At 46.3% G+C, this 15128-nt stretch overlaps 1 protein-coding gene and 1 pseudogene across 7 annotated transcripts in view; both read left to right on the top strand.

The window, feature by feature from the left end:
* Positions 1 to 15128, top strand: part of ANKRD11 (ankyrin repeat domain containing 11) — a 234351-nt gene that overhangs the window by 65865 nt on the left and 153358 nt on the right. The window contains exon 2 of one of the 6 annotated variants that reach the window (XM_074405299.1): positions 3417 to 3521. The exons of 4 other annotated variants lie outside the window; for them this stretch is intronic. The gene's annotated coding sequence lies outside the window, so the exon portion shown is untranslated. Of the gene's footprint in view, positions 1 to 3416; positions 3522 to 4929; positions 5018 to 15128 lie in introns of those variants that run through there. One more of the 6 variants, XM_074405303.1, reaches the window with a different exon arrangement.
* LOC101030307 (large ribosomal subunit protein uL23 pseudogene) lies at positions 3581 to 4651 on the top strand (annotated as a pseudogene). The gene has a single exon (XR_012519092.1). The product of XR_012519092.1 is annotated as a large ribosomal subunit protein uL23 pseudogene (transcript).

Raw genomic sequence — 15128 nt, forward strand, 5'->3', positions numbered from 1 at the left:
GTGTGGGGGTAGCTGTGCATAAAAGGGCATTTGTGGGATCATCTTAACTCAGGATCTAGTTTGAGCCAAAACAGAGGAAGAGTCTTGGTTTCTCTTAAACAGGTGGTTTTCAGAGACAATTCAAAAGGATTTTTTGGAGAAGCACTATTGCATCTCTCCATCACATTCCAAACATAGTTTCTAATGACATTTTTAGAGTGTGGAGTTAGAGTATAGAATATTGAAATTAAATCCTTAGTCAGGAAAGGGTAGACATAACCTGCCATGTTCTCCAAGGCACCGGCACCAGCGGGTGGTGCATCGTCAGCTGGGGTGTCCTCCTGCTGAGCCTCCCCCACCTCGTGGCCTTCTTGGCCCTCAGTGCACTGCACCCCAGGTGCTGTGTGCTCACTGTGCACAAACCTTTGTCATACTGATGAATTCATGCTTAGTACTGTTTATAGAGTTCATTACTTAGTCACAGCTAACCTTGATTTTGCTTTCAGTGCAAGGACTTTTCATTTCTAGACTGGATTTGAGTGGTTTGAACTGAGGTCTGGTGACTTTTGGAAAGGTCTTCGTATGGATCGTGTGGGAAAGCACCTTTTTGGTGAGTGCCACAGCTGGCCAGCATCTTGTGATCACAGACAGATTCCTGCTTGTGGCCAGTGTTCAGTTACACAGGGTACATTTAATTTTTTAAGAATCAGGTTTGTGGCCGGGCGCGGTGGCTCAAGCCTGTAATCCCAGTACTTTGGGAGGCCGAGGCGGGTGGATCACGAGGTCGAGAGATCGAGACCATCCTGGTCAACATGGTGAAACCCCGTCTCTACTAAAAATACAAAAAACTAGCTGGGCATGGCGGCGCGTGCCTGTAATCCCAGCTACTCAGGAGGCTGAGGCAGGAGAATTGCCTGAACCCAGGAGGCGGAGGTTGCGGTGAGCCGAGATCGTGCCATTGCACTCCAGCCTGGGTAACAAGAGCGAAACTCCGTCTCAAAAAAAAAAAAAAAAAAAAAAAAAAAAGAATCAGGTTTGTGTATTTTTGAATAATTCTTTTTCTGAAGGTTTTTGTTGACTGCATTTGTTGTTCGGTGATGGAACGTATTCTTTTTTTTTTTTTTTTTTTTTTTTTGAGACAGAGTTTCACTCTTGTTACCCAGGCTGGAGTGCAATGGCGCGATCTCGGCTCACCACAACCTCCGCCTCCTGGGTTCAGGCAATTCTCCTGCCTCAGCCTCCTGAGTAGCTGGGATTACAGGCACGTGCCACCATGCCCAGCTAATTTTTTGTATTTTTAGTAGAGACGGGGTTTCACCATGTTGACCAGAATGGTCTCGATCTCTCGACCTCGTGATCCACCCGCCTCAGCCTCCCAAAGTGCTGGGATTACAGGCTTGAGCCACCGCGCCCGGCTGATGGAACGTATTCTGATGTTAGATGTGTGAGATTTTTAAAAAGTCTGTAATAGAGTCTGTGTAAGAGAGCCTGCTTTGAGATATTCTTTAGCCTCTTCAGAATGAAAATTCATTTAAATATTTTAGAACTTTACTCTGGAGATTTAGCACATGCATAGCAAGGAAAGTTATTTTTTATAAACCGCAATCCACATTCTCTTTCCATTTTGACTGTGACACACATACCCGTACCAGGATTCATGCACACTCACGCATTGCCACACAGCCACAGATGTGCCTTTTGATGCCATGTGGATTTATTTTCTGTCCTGGCAGCCTTGGAGGCAGGCAGCCCCCTTTCTGGAGCCCCTACTGGGTGGTGCCTGGCCATCCTCTGTGGCTTCTCCAGGGCTCTACCCGCATTGCCGTGAGTTGGATTTTTTCGGGCCCTGAGTTTGTGCTTTATATTTTCTTTTGCTTTCTTCCTCTTTCTCTTTTTTCCCTTTCCCCCTGATTTTGAGACAGGGTCTTGCCATGTTGTCCAGGCTGGAATGCAGTGGTATTCACAGCCTGGTGTGCTCACAGTTCACTGCAGTGTTGACCTCCTGAGCTCAAGCAATCCTCCTACCTCAGCTTCCTGAGTAGCTGGGACTACAAGTGCATACCACCATGCCCAGCTATTATTTTATTCTGTTTCTGTTGTTATAAAGACGAGGTCTCACCATATTGCTCAGGCTTCCCAGAGTGCTGGGATTTCAGGTGTGAGCCTCCATGCCCAGCCCTTGACATTTTCTGGTGGTCTGCTTTTCCTGGTTCCCCTGTTATTTAACCTTCCCCCAAGGAAACATGTACCTTTTACATGAATATATTAATAAAATGTTCATTTTTAATCATAGCACTCTGAATTCTTTAGGAGAAAGCCTCTTGATGTGAACTGCTATCATCCCCTTGAGGACTGTAGAGAAAGGAGGAGGCAGGGAGATGGTTGCGGGGTGAGCATTGGGCTGAAGGTTCAGTGTTTTAGACCTCAGTCCTGAAAGGCTGTGATTTCCTCTGAGCGTCTGATTCTTTGTCAGTTTCCTCATGAGAGTCAGGTCACAGATGATGGAGCTAAGGTAGTGGGCTGTGGCTCGGCCGGATACCCGCAAGAGACGCATGCCGTCTGCTGTGCGTGTGTGCAGAGGAGCTAGAGCTCTTGACTTCTCTGGAGGCCGCCCATCAGCCTAGGTCAGCTGCACTGTGTGTGGTGTTAGAGTTGAGCTTATGACTGGCTCTTTTGGTGATAATTGGGAATGAAAACATTCCACAGAGTTCTAAGGTGTGCAGAGTTGTGTTGAGATCACCTTTGGTGTTGTGTGTGAGCAGTGTAGATGAAGAATAGAATAAGCTTTTCTTTGCTGATTGTGTGGTTGTATTCACAACCTCGATTGCTGAGTTGCTGTGGCGTGTTTCAGCTTCATCCTAAATAATGCATTGCATTTTAGATGGATTTTCTCACCCATATCCCTGTATCCCTGTTTTACATGGAGAACTTTGACACTTGTTTTTTCTTTGGTGTAGTTTTTAGCACTCAAAGAGTATAGAGATAGTCCCTGACTTAACATGGGTCAACTTAGGATTTTTGACTTCACTATGGGTTTACTTGGTTGTAACCCATTACAAGTCAAGAAATGTTTGTATTTGATTGTATCTCTTAAGAAGTAAAATCATTAATTTAGTTTTGTCTCTCTTAAAATTTTTATATACTCAGAGGTCATATACGTTTGTGCTTAGGACTCAGTTGTCTATACTTGTAAACAGCATCTCCCAAAAAAGTTTTCTGTTTACTAAAAACAGTGGGACTGGCGTGAACCTTCAGTGCTGCTGGTGGGAAAGAAGACTTTGCCTGGCCCTGTGCATGCACATGCATTTGAACAGTGTGCAACGCTGAGAGTTTCCATTGTGATCTTTACCTTTGATATGAATGGAAAAATACAGTTCCTTTTTTTTTTTTGGCTTTGTTTTTCTTAAAAAAAAGGTTAATTTTTTTTTTTTTTAAAGGCAGGGTCTTGCTCTGTTGTTCAGACTGGAGTGCAGTGGTGTGATCACGAACTCCTTGGCTCAAGCAGTCTTCCATCTCGGCCTGTCAAGTAGCTGGGATCACAGGTATGCACACGAATACCTGGCTGGTTTATTTTCAAATTTTTTATAGAGATGAGGTCTTACTATGTTACCTAGACTGGCCTTGAACTCCTGGGATCATGCAGTCCTCCTCCCACTTTGGCTTCCTAAATGCTATAACATTTGATGACTTGAGATGTGAATACTTTTACTTCGAAGGGTTTGTGCTTGGTTCTTGGCTTCAGTGCCTTTAAAATTGTGGATCATGATCCATTATGTCTTACTTAAGAAAATTTTCTTGGCCGGGTGCAGTGGCTGATGCCTGTAATCCTAGCACTTCGGGAGGCCCAGGTGGGTGGATTGCTGAGGTCAAGAGTTCAACATGAGCCTGGCCAAATAGTGAAACCCTATCTCCACTAAAAATACCCACCCACAAAAAAAGCTGTATGTGGTGGCACATGCCAGTAGTCCCAGCTACTTGGGAGGCTAAGACAGGAGAATTGCATGAACCCAGGAAGTGGAGGCTGCAGTGAGCTGAGATTGTGCCACAGCACTCCAGTCTGGGCAAGACAGCAAGACTCTCTTTCAAAAAAGAAAATAACTTTTCACAAGATGGCACCGAAAGCGAAGAAGGAAGCTCCTGCCCCGCCTAAAGCCAAAGCCGAAGCCAAAGCGAAGGCTTTAAAGGCCAAGAAGGCAGTGTTGAAAGGTGTCCACAGCCACAAAAAAAAGAAGATCCGCACGTCACCCACCTTCTGGTGGCCCAAGACACTGCGACTCTGGAGGCAGCCCAAATATCCTCGGAGGAGCGCCCCCAGGAGAAACAAACTGGACCACTACGCTATCATCAAGTTTCCGCTGACCACTGAGTCTGCCATGAAGAAGATAGAAGACAACAACACACTTGTGTTCATTGTGGATGTTAAAGCCAACAAGCACCAGATCAAACAGGCTGTGAAGAAGCTCTATGACATTGATGTGGCCAAGGTCAACACCCTGATTCGGCCTGATGGAGAGAAGAAGGCATATGTTCGACTGGCTCCTGATTACGATGCTTTGGATGTTGCCAACAAAATTGGGATCATCTAAACGGGGTCCAGCTGGCTAATTCTAAATATATGTATATCTTTTCACCATTAAAAAAAAAAAAAAGAAAAGAAAAGAAAAATGTTCTCTATCCCAAGTCCATAAATATAGCTTCCCATGCCTTCTGCACATTTGTACTTTTGCCCTTTACATTTAAGCCTTTAATCTATCCTAAATTGACTTTTGTGTATGGTGTGAGATAAGGAGCCACCTGTTCCTAGTCTTCATGCAGACACCGGTTGTCCCTGCCTCCTGGGCTGTGCATGCAGTTCATGCCGTCTCCGGTGCCCCTGCAGTGTCCGAGCTTGTGGTGTCGTGCTGGCCAGCAGCGGGCTCTCCTTGAGACACCGTCACCTGTCTTCATGGTGGACTCTGCCTGGTGTTTGTGTCTAGAAATGTCATGGACTTGTAAATATTCATCTTATCTTCTGTATCCAGGAATTTTTCTTTGACAGGTGAGCAAACTAGGAACGATAGAAGCTATTAGAGTATACTTGGAGTCATCCCACCAGTATACGGGCAGGGCCAGGATTTTCACTTTGGCTGTCAGACTCCACAGCCCCTAGGCCTAGTTTGCATCATGCACCGCCCTGCACTGACCTGTAGGAGATTGAACTGGGCGCAGTGTCGAGGTGCACTGGAGGTTGGATTGCTGGAGCTGGAAGTGGCATCAGGAGCAGTGGAGAGGCATGGCAGAGGAGCAGACACGTGGAGGCGCAGAGGCCAGAGAGGAATGAGAGTAGTCGGGGCAGCACAGCCCCCCTGCCAGACAGGAAGAGCCAGAGAGAGCTGGTCTGAAGGGACAGCGTCTCTAGTCTTGAGCCAATGGGTTTTAGAGCCCCCCAGATATACGGTGAGTGGGCTCTTGGGAGAGATGTCAGGTTGGAGAGAGCTCTGGGGGACTGTTTGCCCAGGGGCGATGGTGGCATGCTAGAGAGTGAGGGGCTGCTGAGTGAGAGACGGGGAGGCACAAAAGAACAGGTAGGAGAAGAGGGGTATGAGGAGAGAGGATATAGGGGTGTGGAGGAGTCAGTGGAAGGCTGGAGGAGCCAGCCCGTTTGCTGCACTAGGTGTTGGGAACATTAGAATGAAGGAAACAGATGCTGAGAATACCAAAGTCTTTCAGTTATTGGTATTCTTTTGGTGGCTTTTAAAAAAAATTCTGTCACAGGATACATATTGGCATTGTGCTGGGTTCATGGAATGAGAGTCCACTGTTGTTGCCCCTTTTACTAAGTGGGCATTACTTTCTTTGCAGTTCATAGGTTAGAGGGTATCTCAAGGTATCTGGCTTCGTTTCTTTCTCTGTTGTGAAAATGGTTGCACCCAGGCTGATGCCATTTGGGTATGTGTCGTTGTTTTCTTCTGTGACGTTTCCTTCCTCATGTCACTTTTTAGGAGACTGGGGACAAATGTTCTAAGTTCATCAATTGTGACCATCTTTTGTTTAAAGCAAACTACTTTGAGTTTCCGACTGTTGTCTCTTTTTAAAAGATGTGGTTGATAAATGTATGTTAAATTTAGAATTCTATTGAATCAGCTTAAGAAAGTAGAGAAGTTGATTTAAGACGAAAACACAAAACTTAATGTCATCCCATTTTTTAATCTTCAAGGTTCTCTGAACTGACAATTGTGGAGTTACCAATTCCCTCACAGTTACCTCAGGTAATTGTGATAATTTTATTCAAACAAAAATGTAGCGAAAGTTTCTTGGTTTGCAAGTATCCTGCATTTATTTACTTGTTAGTGTTGAGAGTAACTTCTTATTTTGTATCTAAAGAAGCAGCTTAGAGGAACAGTCATTCCGGGAAGAGGGACTCTGATTGCTGAGGCCGGTGCGTCTTCCCTTTCCGCCGGCGTCAGTCCTGCTCCTGCAGAGCAGCCTTCCTGTTTTGCTCTGTCCTGACACTCAAGGCAGATGTTGCTTGAGGTTCCTGTATAATACTTGCTGTTAGAGAGTATTTTCTGTTTGAATTTCTTTCTTTCTTTCTTTCTTTCTTTCTTTCTTTCTTTCTTTCTTTCTTTTTTTCTTTCCTTTCTTTCCTTTCTTTCCTTTCTTTCCTTTCTTTCCTTTCTTTCCTTTCTTTCCTTTCTTTCCTTTCTGTCGATGGAGTCTTGCTCTGTCACCAGGGTGGAGTGTAGTGGTGTGATCTCGGCTCACTGCCACCTCTGCCTCCTGGGTTCAAGTGATTCTCCTGCTTCAGCCTACCAAGTAGCTGAGATTACAGGCATGTAGCACCATGCCCTGCTAACTTTTGTATTTTTAGTAGAGATGGGGTTTCCCCATGCAGGCCAGCATGGTCTTGATCTCTTGACCTCGTGATCCACCCGCCTTGGCTTCCCAAAATGCTGGGATTACAGGCAGGATTACATCCACCACACCCTACCCTCTCTGCTTGTATTTCTTGATGAATGTCATCTGCCAGGAGAAACTTGGATTATCTTTTTTTTTTTTTTCTTTTTGAGACCAAGTCTCACTCTGTTGCCCAGGCCGGAGTGCAGTGGTGCGAACTTGGCTGACTGCAACCTCCACCTCCCGGGTTCAAGGAATTCTCCTGCCTCAGCCTCCAGAGTAGCTGGGACTACTACAAATGCCCGGCTAATTTTTGTATTGTTAGTAGAGACAGATTTCACCATGTTGGCCAGGCTGGTCTTGAACTCCTGACCTCAGGTGATCCACCCGGCTCAGCCTTCTAAAGTGCTGGGATTATAGGCGTGAGCCACGATGCCCAGCAGAATTATCATGTTTTGATAGAAGAATATTTCAGTCCGCTTTCCCAAATGGGGAATCTTTCTTTTGCCCGAGGGTCTTCAGTCAGATTGTTGGGAAGAATGTGTGTGACAGTGCAGAATCCCCTCTGCTCTCTGCCTCACCTTCTGGTCCACTGGGCTTGTTCAGCGCAGCCCCAGGACACTACTGGCTGTCCTGGAAACTTGCAGTGATTGAGAGGTGTTGGGCTGCAGCAGCATGTTGAGGTGAATATGGAAATTTAAGTGAAAAAGTCTTCCTGTTCCTTGAGCAGACAGACTGAAAACGCATGTGTGTGTGAAGAGCCAGTGGCCGTGGGTGTGTCAGGTGAGTGTTTACACCTGGGCCTGCACCCTGCTTCAGCCAGCCATCTGCATGGGCACTTCAGGTTGTTGCAGGTATTCTTGTGCCTTGGTGCAGTCTCAGCAGTTAGAGCATAACTTCCTCATGGCACAGCTGCCCCAGACACCCGAGGTGCTTGCTGCATTTCCCTCCAGGTCTTTCCTGTTTCAGTTATTAGACACTCATCAAACATGGGGCCATTAGAATCCAGAAGACCTTGGCCAGAGTCCTCAGACCTGTTGTGTGTGGTGTGTCTGTGTGAGTCTGCACCGTCCCACACGCCACTCTTTAACAAAAGCAGATTTTGGATCCCAGCGGATATCCATTGTGAAATTTATAGACATGGACTGTTGGGCCAGCTTTCCTTCTGCTGATTAGCCACTGACCAGCTGCATGCTTCTGCAGTCTCACTGTGACAGGTAGGCCTCAGGTGGCCTGGGCAGGGATGAGACATGGGACAGGCACGGGACTGGGCAGGGCGAGGCATGGGACTGGGCAGGAGTCAGGACTGGGCCAGGTGAGGCATTGGACTGGGCAGGGCGAGGCACGGGTCTTGTGGCAGGAGTCAGGACTGGGCAGGGCGAGGCACGGGAGTGGTAGGGGTGAGGCACAGGTCTGGGCAGGGGTCAGGACTGGGCAGGGGCGAAGCACAGGACTGCATGATGCTGTTCCTCCTAGCTGCAGTTACTTTGCTGGACTCTCCCATTTTTATGGCTTTCTTTCTCAAACTTGGTCTCTCTGACTTCTGGAGAAGAAGGGTGTGAGAATTCTCAAGTTAGAGAAGAATTGCTTTATGGTCATTATTTCTACAACTGTATGATTGGGAGTTATACGTGTTCCTCTAGAGAATTTGAAGAATATTGAGAAGTATAAGGACAGAAGTCAAGACCTGAGCTTGACTTTGAAGAATGAATAGGAGTTTGCCAGGTGGACACAGTGGAAAAAGGCTTTCTAGGAAGAGGGAGAGGGACCCTCCTAAACTGGAAGGCATTTGCGGTTGCTCAGAGGCTGGGGAGGCAGCCAGACAGCCAGACAGCAGCACTCAAAACTGCGTGCCATGGGCTCCGGGAGGTGGCTGCCACGGTGATGGGTCCTGAGGTCACAAACAGTGGCCGCCAGCCCGGGGAAACACTGGAGTGTGTCCCACGTTGGGGCAGGAGCTTTTGTTTTCCAGTTGTGTGTGTGTGTATGGGTACTGTGCCACAACGTAAAACATGAATCTACTCCTTTTTAGCTCAGTGACTTCTGTACACCAGACTGAGGTGTAAATAAGTGCATCAGATGTGCAGTGTAGGGAATAAGTTGATGATGTGGCTGGAGGCGGAGGCAGTTAAGTTGTTATGATAATGCAGGTAAAGAAATACTGAGACACTCTTGATCTAGAAATCAGGGCAGTGGCAGTAGGGAGGAGTGATAGTGATGGGGAGGAGCTGGAATGGACAGGATTTATAAGTGGGCTTTTGATGAGGAGGAGGAGGCGTCAGCTGGTTTCTGTCTTGGAGGGTTAATTAAACAGCAGGTGCCCTGCAGCAGGGTAGGGGATTCAGGAAGGAGTGAGCACTCTGTGCTTTGTATGTGCACAGGCTGTATGAGGAGAGCTGAGCTCAGTGAGAACATTGTCTCTGATTGACAGGGTCCCTAGTTGGACATTGGTGCAGTGGGTTCAGTAGGGAGCTCTGACTGGCTGAGCTCAGATTCAGCAGCACATTGTTAAAGCCAGAGGCTGGTGAGAGTGGCCAGGCAATGGCTGAAGATGACATTGAGCGGGGAGGTGGAGGAGGGAGATCTAGCAAGTGAAACAAAATGGAAGCAAAGATGGCAAGAGAAACCAGGAGTGGTGGAGCAGAAGCCCGGGAAGAGAGAGTGGTTTGTAGATTAAATGCCACTGCCAGGCCATGCCACATGAGTCCCAGCTATATTCCATGTTTCTCACAAGAAACATGGAGGTGGCATCTTTTACGGTCTTTCATGAGGGTTGAATGAGGCCATGTGTGCAGAGCACAGACTGGATGTGCCTGGGCGTGTGGTCAACATGGCATGGCCAGTGGTGGTGATGGGAGGGGCTTCCACTCACCAGCTCGCTAGCTCTTCAGCCCATGCAGCCTGCCAGGACTCTGCCAGACATGTGACGTGTTGCCAAAAAATGCAGAGCTGATGCAGATATGTGGGTAAAGATGTCCATTTTGTCGCACGCACCGGCCAGCTTGCTTGTATTTGTTTTTTGTACTTTGCCTTTGCTGCTTGAGAGTTCTGTAAGCAATTCTTAATAAACAAAAAAGCAGGTTTTATGTGGAAACTCTGTGGAGATTAGAGGATTTCACTGAGTGCAAACAGGAGGAAGAAGATGTAAATAAACCCTAGGCTTCTGGAAGCCGTGTTGAGTCAGTGGTGCCTTGGTCTTGAGGCTAGGATGGAGCTTAGGCTGCCCCTAGGAGTGACCATTTCTTTCCCCCTGACTCCCCTGCCCCACACACCCACTTTCAAGGCTTGCAGGGACTTGGTTTGTGATGCAAGAGAAAGCAGAATGGAAAGAGAAGAGCACAGGCAGGGCTATTGAACATGGTGATGTTCAGACAGGAATTATTAAGCATCATATGTAAGGAGCAGACTCCTTTTGCTTGTCTTTAGGAAGAACTGGAATTCATTTTGATAATTTTTTTTTTGGTTACAGTGGCTGGCCATCAAGTTGCATTAAGGAAACTGGAAAAGTAGTGTTTCAAGATAGTGGACAGGTCTAGCTGGGTGGGGACAGAGTCTGCCGTGTGGAATCCTTGCGAGTCAGTCACTTATCGAAGGGGCATTTGTTGACCTTTGTCCTTATTAAAGGGAAAATGTACCTGCTGTGTACTAGAAGGCCTAAGCATGAGAGTTGAGAATCCCACGCTTCAAGGTCATTGCTGTTCTCTCCTGCCATGTACTAGAACTTCTGAGTGTGAGAGTTGAGAACCCCTTGCTTCAAGGAAGCAGAGCAGTCCTCAGAAGCAGAGCAGTCCCTTCCCTCCCCCAGCCCCCATTTAGGAGTAGGGTGTGGTGGCTCACACCTGTAATCGCAACTCGTTTTGATTCTCTTCATTGCATTTTAGATGTTGAGCTGTACAAATTATTATGGGCTCACATTCTACATTAATAGAACAGTACACATTTAGGGACAGTGCTTTATTTTTATTTTTATTTTTTTTTGAGACGGAGTCTTACTCTGTTGCCTAGGCTGGAGTGCAGTGGCACGATCTCACCTCACTGCAACCTCCACCTCCCAGGTTAAAGCAATTCTCCTGCCGTAGCCTCCTGAGTAGCTGGGATTACAGGTGTGTGCCTCTAAGCCCAGCTAATTTTTTTGTATTTATTGTAGAGATGGGGTTGTGCCAGGCTGATGTTGGCCAGGCTGGTTTTGAACTCCTGACCTCAGGTGATCCTCCCGCCTCCGCCTCCCAACGAGCTGCGATTACAGGTGTGAACCACGATGCCCGACCCCTAGACATTTCAATTATGTCTTCTCTACTCTCAGAGCTTAAAGCTTGTATAGTTCTGTAAGTTGTAGTATGTAAGAGGTTTACAGTTCTGTATAGATTTTTGGATTACTTTTCTAGTTTTGAAAGAAGGCAGTTGAAATTCTGATAGGTACTGCACTGAATCATTAGGTTACTTTGGGATTGTTGCTTTAGTAAAGATACTGTGTCTTTTGATCCACGCAGGTGGGATTCCCTGTCCCCAATTTATTTAGGTCTTCAATTTCTTTCAGCAGTGTTTTGTGGTTACAGGGTACAAGTTTTACATTTCTTTGGTCAGATTTGTTGCTAAATATTCTTTTTGATGCTGTTATAAATGGAAATGTTTTCTTAATGTTTTTTCAGATTGTTCACTGCTTGTGTATGTTGATGATACAGCCGACTTTTGTATATTGATCTTGTATCATGCAGCTCTGCTAAACTGATGGATTGAGGACCTTGTTGCATATCAAGAGAACCGTTTTCCTCATGGAGTTGTATCCGATTCTGAGGTTCCTACTTGGCAAAAGACAGGCTGGTAACCAGTGTCCTGAAGTCTGCCACCACTTGGATTGTTCATTTTGTAGAAACAGAACAGATGAGTGTTGTGAGAGGTTGCCAGTAACTAAGCGATTGTCAGTGAAGTGAATCAGCCACTTCCTGGCTTTCTCTGTCTTCTCTGTTTCCCAGTGTCCATGACACTGATCATAAACAGTGAGGCCAACAGTGAACTCCAGAGACAAGTAGATAACAAGATATTCATGTTTTCTTTTGAGATTTGCCATTAGAGTATGATGCTGATTTGGAATTCTGTGGGTTTACTAAGAGCTAGAAATATATTGTTCATCTGTGTGCCTGATTTAGGCTTTCTAAAAAGTTGGTTATTATGTCTTTGTTGGTCAGGATTTCAGGTGTGTTAAGTGACCCTCAGAGCTGCTGTTTCCCTATTAAGGCTTGCTTTAGCCTTGCAAGGCCAAGCAGCGAGTTGGTGTTTGTTGCTCGGGGAGCTTGTAAACTCTGCCACACTGCTTGGGTCTTGTGGAGCCGGACCTGCTGTGGGAGGGAGGCAGGCATTGCACAGCCCAGCCCTGTGCTTCCTGTAGCTTCTCCTTTAGTGTCATTGGGGCAGTTCTCACTGTTGGCATTTGCGTCATTTTGTCTGATTTCATGCTTTATCCTCCTGATTTTCAAGTATTTCTTGGTTTCTGATCTATAGCGTCCTTTTTTTTTTCATGATATTTGTGCATCTATTTCCTTCTATTATTATTATTATAATTATTATTATTTTTTTTTTTTTGAGGTGGAGTTTTGCTCTTGTTACCCAGGCTGGAGTGCAATGGCGCGATCTCGGCTCACCGCAACCTCCGCCTCCTGGGCTCAGGCAATTCTCCTGCCTTAGCCTCCTGTGTAGCTGGGACTACAGGCACGCGCCACCATGCCCAGCTAATTTTTTTTGTATTTTTAGTAGAGACGGGGTTTCACCATGTTGACCAGGATGGTCTCGATCTCTTGACCTCGTGATCCACCCGCCTCGGCCTCCCAAAGTCTGGGATTACAGGCTTGAGCCACCGCGCCCGGCCATCTGTTTCCTTCTAACAGTGCATCTGTTTACTTTAATTTTTTTTGCCATTCCCCTGGATCAGGTGAGGAAGGGAAGGTTCTGTTAGGAGTCGGATGCCTTGTCTGAGGACTGAAGGTTCTCCTGCATTCCAGAGTTAGGTTTTGTTCTTTTGCAAAGGAGTTTGATTCCTATCAGGGCAGGCATTGTGGAAAGGGAACAGTTGTGTAAAATCATCCCCTTTTGTTCTCATTCTGCATTCATCCACTTTGCATTTTCTTCTGCTGAATGGTATAAAGAGAATTATTTAGAAACATTAATTTTGTTTCCTGCTTTGTTTTTTCCTGTAGTAAAAAGAAACATTTGCATTGAAGAAGGAAGCCTGGTTTTCCTTCTAGCTCCTCCCTACCCTCACCTCAGTTCTTAAGTTTGCTTAGTTGCCTTTATTGCCTCTAGCCTTCTCTCTCTAACTTTAAGTGAAGGAAAACAGAAACAAATAGCACCCCATCCTTAAAAGAAAAATACCAAAACAAGAAACAAATAACTGCTCACCTTCTCCGCTCCCAGCCCCCAAAACACGGGGTGGGGGGGGCACAGCTGTGTTCACTGGAAGGAGGCCAAGGTCAGGATCGTCGCTAACAGGAGCCAGCAGGTGGCCTGCCAGCCTGCCTTGGGATTGTGGGGCTCCTGGCACCATTGTGGGAGTAGAATCTAATTGGTTGTGCCTTTTTAAAAATGAGATGAGGCTGGATCTGAGGTCCTTACTGTTCATTTAAGTCCTCTGGAGTTACATTGTAAGGAGATTTTTAAAGCCATAATAATAGCAGATGCATATTCATGTTTTACATTTCCAGTTTTAAGACTGATCGTGGTGAAGAGTGTGTGCTCTGGAGCCAGCCAACCTGATTTCAAGTCTTGGTCCCACCAATTAAAATGTGATCCTGACTACATTTCTCGCACCCCTGGGACTTCAGTTTTCTCATCTACAAAGGGGAGATGAGATACCTACTCTGTGGGATTATTGTGAGGATAAATATGTGAGTTAATACTAGATAAAGCCATATGAAATTGTCAATATGGGACTCTTTTTTTGAATTGAGCTTGTGTTTTCAGTTATAGTTGTAAGAAATCCTTGAGAGAGCCCCTTTTACACTTCAGGCAGTCTCTTCCTCTCTTCCAATGGTAACACATTGTAGAACCGTGGTATTAATACAACGTCACAGCCAGGATGTGGAATCGGTATTGCTCACCAGTCTTACCTAGATTGCCCGAGGTTTTCTTGTACGTGTGTGTGCGCGCTTGCGAGAGAGATAATGAGATTGATTTGAGTTCTGTGTGGTTTCTCCACTGGGGGCTCCTGTCCCCACTGTGCTGCAGTACTGAATAGTCAGGGTCACAAAACCTCAAGGATCTGCTCTTTGCCCTTTTCTAGTCACATTTGCCCTTCCAGCCCATCTCTCTACCCTGGTCCCTAACCCCTGGGAATCACTAATTTGTCCTCCATTTCTAAAATTTGTTGTTAAGAGCCTTATATAAATGGAATCATAGAAACATAACCTTCTCGATTGGCCAGTTGTCAATTTTGCTTAGCGTAATGTTTGCTCTTTTTTGTTGCTGAATGGCCATTGTGGTGTGGGTGGACCGCAGCTTACTTACCTGTCTTCCTGTTGTGAGAAACGCACATTCACCCATCCAAACCCAAAGAGTGGACGTGGAGACACAAAGAATAGTGGAGGCGAGACTTCTAATGGTAGTCTTGCAGGACCGGGCGCCTAGGGGCTGGTATTCCCAAGGCAGCCACAGACCTGCTAGCATGCAAGTCCCTCCCTCCCCCAGGTCCTCACTGGTCGAGTACTATGGGGCTACAGTATTTATTTATTTATTCATTTATTTTGATGCAGAGTCTTGCTTGGTCACCCAGGCTGGAGTGCAATGGTGTGATCTCGGCTCACTGCAATCTCTGCCTCCCAGGTTAAAGTGATTCTCCTGCCTCAGCCTCCCGAGTATGTGGGAGTATAGGTGCCCGCCACCTTGCCTGGCTAATTTTTGTATTTTTGGTAGAGATGAGGTTTCAGCATCTTGGCCAGGCTGGTCTCCAACTCTTGACCTCGTGAGCCACCCGCCTCAGCCTCTCAAAGTACTGATATTACAGGCATGAGCCACCATGCCCAGCCGTCACCTGAGTTTCATGATCCGCCTTATAAGGTTATACCATCCCTTTCCCTGCTTACATTTCCATTTCTTAGTAATGAAACCTCTTTCCATTTTATGGGCTGACCCATCCTCTATGTTCTTTTCGCTTACTGCGACCTTATAGGTGCATGAGCTGTGTGGTTTGTTACATCTGCAGACTGGCTGCCAGTGCTCACATTTATCATGCGTTGAAAATGGACCATTTAAAATATTTTCTTAAACCATAGAAGCACATCTGA

This window comes from Saimiri boliviensis, chromosome 1 (genome assembly GCF_048565385.1).
Source record: "Saimiri boliviensis isolate mSaiBol1 chromosome 1, mSaiBol1.pri, whole genome shotgun sequence".
Classification (NCBI taxonomy): Eukaryota; Metazoa; Chordata; class Mammalia; order Primates; family Cebidae; genus Saimiri; species Saimiri boliviensis.